The following is a 4,947-nucleotide window of genomic DNA, read 5'->3' on the forward strand; positions in this document are numbered from 1 at the left end:
ATGCAACGCAGACCTACTCGCAGGCAGTGTATCTGAATACACTAATGACAGCTTGCTCGTGTTTTTATTCCCACTGACAGTTTCTGTCGACAAGCAATTTGTTTAAGATCACATTACTATTGACCAAGCCAATCATCCTGCAACTTCCCCATTTCACTTCTGCAATATGCTCGCGAGCCGATTCAGGAGCGCAAGACAGCATCCGATTCCTCTTATTCTAAACATTTTTTTAAAATTGTATTCATTGAAACATATTATGACTGCTTCACTCATGTCTTTTAACACTGATTTCACTGCAGATTTTGGATTACTTTTAAGGCAACACTGCAGTTTGAATCTCAGATTCACGGCAGTTTTATTTTTTACTTCTCTCTTTCTTCATTTCATTTTGGTTTCTGTCAACGTGCAAGGAGCCGAACATCTGGACGCCACGTGGGGAACTCCTCTCCCGTCTGGGCTGGAGGAGCTTGCCTGTAAAATTAGAGTCTGATGATCGCAGCAAAAGGGGAAAAAACTGCTGGAAATGAGGCCATCACTGCCTGGCTGGGAAACGTAGGTGCTGCCTTAAGCCATTCTAAGTCCAGTGGTATCCACAAGCTTTACATGGCATTATCATGAATTTCCATGCAGACATTTAGCTACTTGGAGTGTTGCAGAGAATTAGGCCAGTGGGTTAAGACAAGCTTCGCTGCTTCTTTAAAACAGATTTAAAAAGAGCCAGTTCCCCCAAATTACAAATATGAAAAAGTGTATTTTCTCAAAACGAAAAATTGCCATGGGATGTTTTTGAGTGAGAGATGTTCCTGTAGATTTGTTGTTGACATAATATTTGAATTCTGTTCACTATCTTTGTATTAGAGCGGAAGCAGAAATCTCGGAGACAGACGTCTGGATCCTTGACAAACAAAACCAAAAATGATTGGGTCGACACGCCTGGACTAGAGGTTTCTGCAGAAACAGGGAGTGGACAGCTCCTCTGATAACTCGGGGGATTGACCTTAAAAAGGCCACGGTGTTCGCGGATCAAGGACGAACCAACAAACTAAGTCCAAGCAGAAAACAGTGATCTGTCATCACAGTTGTCGGCTGGCATGAAAACGGACATCTTTGAGCAGAAGGTTGTCAGGAGAGCCAAAGCCAGCGTTCCCTCCTCTTCACAGGAGGGATCATATACTTCCTGCCAAAGGAGCCTCGACATTCTCAGAGCCCTGAATTTAGGACCACATTGAATTTAGGACTCTTGACTTTTGTATTTTTAGTTTTCTTTTCTTTAATAACTGCAATGACAGTGTCCCCTCAGAGGATAAACGTGAGATTAATTGAATATCCTTAAAATGCACACCTTCTGTTAAACTGCTTCATCATCATCAAGGATTACGGACCCTTTTTTTGCTCAAATTGGGGACATCTTTGACCAGCAGGTTGTCAAGAAATCTAAAGCCTCTTTGTTCCTCACAGGAGGGAGTAACGAGACCGACTTCCTGCTAAAAAGGGAAAGTCTGAGAGGGAGAGCAACTTATACACTTTCCCTTCTCTGGTGAAAGCATTGGCGTCAGGAACGTGCCCCCCTTGTTGGATCAGTACCTTATATATCCTTCCTTGAATGTTTTGCTCTTTTGTAAATGCCATTCTTGCTCTCTTGATGTTGCACTGACAGCTCCCTCTCAGTGGCAACAACACACATACATCTCAAAAGCTACATATTCAACTGCAGCTGTTTCAACGTTAACAACTATTTGCAGCATTTTTACCGCGTTGCATAACAGATGTGTTGTTGACCCAGGTGCATACTGGTGGATAGATATAGATATGTATATCATAAAAAGGCTCCAATCAAGCTATCACATAAATAGGATTATTTAAAGGCTGCCAGTTGAAGGCCCAGCATCCACCAACATCTGGTTTGACTTGATGATGCGTCTCGTCCTTAAAAAAAAATGCAGGCGGGCTCCGCCAGGTGAACGACCTGCGATCCGTCAACACGCCGTGGCCGACCAGCGGCCACCTCCTGCTCGCCGTAGCTCTGCCCTGGTCAACCCGCTCCACTGAGACACATTTAGCGGGCTGGAGTGAGCCGATACTCGCCGTAAATAAACCACAACCGTGAGAAAATGGTGTTCACTCACCAGCGTCTGTGAAACTGACGAAATCCGAAGAAGAAAAATTAAAAAAACACACGAGCCGTGATCCAAAAAGCTGGCACCAGCAGCTCCTGTCGAGACACACGGGGTGTTTTCCACCACGCGGAGGCTCTGCCGGCGGAGGTCACCGCGCTGCTCCCCGCATTACACAACGTTTCGCTGCTGGTTCACGATGTAACTTCGCTCCGCGAGAAGTGGAGCCGTAACGACGGCTGTGAGAGGAGGGGAGATCCAGTGAGTCCGAGCGCAGCAAGGCGGAGGATGCTGAGCTCTGATTGGTCCGCGGACGTTCTGACTACCTCGACACATCTGCTTGGGACGATCCTATTGGTGGAGGAGTTAAAGGGTCATTCCGCCGCAGTGACAAACCCAGGTTTTTTTCTCCCTTCGTCCCCGAGGCTAAAATTACTTTACTTCATCGATTCGTGTGCTCTCAGTAAACGGCCACAGGGGAAATCTAATCGAAAGGTGTGGGCTTTAGTTGAGGTTGAAACCCGCCTGATTTCATTTACCCACCTTCTCATTTATATACCAGGTGTTGGTAGTTCTCCCTGGGTGCTCTGAGAAGAATCTAATGCAACTTATTAGTAGGCAAGTGTCAAATGTCAATACATATAACATAAAATAACCTCTGAAATGTATGAATAAGCAATACAATGCATCAATACTCAATTTAATATGTACAAATTAATGAGTATTAAACTGATAAAAGGTGTGTAAAATAAAATAGTTTTAAGAAAACAAAAGGCTGACTTTTCCTTCGTGTTGACAACAGATATTGTTTAAACAATATGATGTATCTATATCAAAATATACTAAAACCTATTAACTTGACTTATGTCAAGTTGGCTTTGCTGTTAAACAGAGAGTGGACAAACGTCAACACTAAGATAGCACATCCTATTGCAGCACGATTTACAGAATGAGAAAGCCACAGGCAGATCACTATGGGGCCCGAGGGGGCAACACTTAGGCGACAGGCCCCTATTAACAACGTTTCATCCCAATGCAACATGTAGTTTTTCAATGCTACAATAGGTCTGTTTATGGTCAAACACATTCATTCAGAGACTCAAATAATAAAGGCCAAACCACAAGCCTTTATCGAATGGTCGGCCTAGGCTATGTGCTTAATTGCTGCATATTTTCAAACTGATTTAAAATCAAATAAATGATCACATGCCAGTACACATGAGGTGGCTGGACAATTGTTTGCTTGGATCGTTTGATTATCCATCCTTGGAAAAAGTTGTCAACAATGAATAATCTTGGACTCAGATCTTAGACGTGTCGCTGAAATCCGTTTACTTCTAAGTGCAACCGATGCCCGGGGGTCACATGAGGCTCCTAGATGTGCGGGTACAAAGTAGTCCAGACTTTCACTTTGTACCTTGCCCCTTGCCTCAGTAAGGTGCTTAGTAAGCACAGGAAATTGATGTGACACACTAACAGGAAGCTCGAAACAGATATGTGCACAGGTCTGAGGAGCACATCCTTCCTCTGCTTCGTCAAAACATCCCTGCACAGAAAGCGTGAGCTGGCTCTGTTGTTGGGGGCTTTGTGGCTTTTTCTACCTTTGTGTCGCATTCACCGACCTGAAGCAGGATGCATTATGGGTACCACCATTGTCTGACGTCAAAATGCTTTTCAGATTTGGTCCTAATTTCGCACCAGCACTTCACAGTGCGTCTTGTTGCAGCACATGAGGACCAGTGGGCCACGTTGTGCATGCCCTTATATGTACATCCACATTGAGATGTCCTTCACGTTGATGTGTTGGTGTCCACATGCCTGCCAGCTAAACATGTCATTTCAACTGCAGAAAAGAATGCAGACTCATTTCAGCTGTTATGCTTCATTTGGTTACAGAAGGAACACATCAGCGCGTTTAAAAAATGATTGCATCTCTACCGTTGTTACGACACAACAATCACCTCTCGGTCCATACCGTCTGCTCCTGCTTATATGACAGACGCTCTAATAATACTGTCTGACCTGATGTTAGTGCTGTACCAAAGTTTAATTGCATGACCGACTTATATTACAGCTTGCAAAATCATGCAGCAGCTAAAACCCTGATATCTATGCTTCACGGTAGAAACTGACGTCTAACATTGAGTCAGAAGCCCAAAATATATCAGACTGTCTCTGCATGAACATTATCTGATGTGAAAGACAAATTAGACCAGTCAGATGCAAAACAAGACATCTTTGCCTGGATGTTCAAAAACCTGTACTTACACTACCATTCAAAAGTTTGGGGTCACTTAGAAATGTCTTTATTTTTCAAAGAAAAGCACTGTTTTTTCAATAAAGATAACATTAAATTATTCAAAAATACACACTATACATTGTTTATGTGGTAAATGACTATTCTAGGTGGAAACGTCTGGTTTCTAATGAAATATCTCCATAGGTGTATTGAGGCCCATTTCCATCAACTATCACTCCAGTGTTCTAATGGTACATTGTGTTTGCTAATCGCCTTAGAAGACTAATATCTGATTAGAAAACCCTTGTGCAATTATGTTAGCACAGCTGAAAACAGTTATGCTGGTGATATAAGCTATACAACTGGCCTTCCTTTGAGCTTGAAGTTTGTCTAACAAAATTAATACTTCAAATATTAATCATTATTTCTAACCTTGTCAATGTCTTGACTATATGTTCTATGAAATGTTCAATTCATTTGATAAATAAAAGTGAGTTTTCATGGAAGACACGGAATTGTCTGGGTGACCCCAAACTTTTGAACGGTAGTGTATGTGTGTATGATTTGTATGCATACACGTAAATGCAAATCAGA

The sequence above is a fragment of the Pseudoliparis swirei genome, chromosome 3 (genome assembly GCF_029220125.1).
Source record: "Pseudoliparis swirei isolate HS2019 ecotype Mariana Trench chromosome 3, NWPU_hadal_v1, whole genome shotgun sequence".
Lineage (NCBI taxonomy): Eukaryota > Metazoa > Chordata > Actinopteri > Perciformes > Liparidae > Pseudoliparis > Pseudoliparis swirei.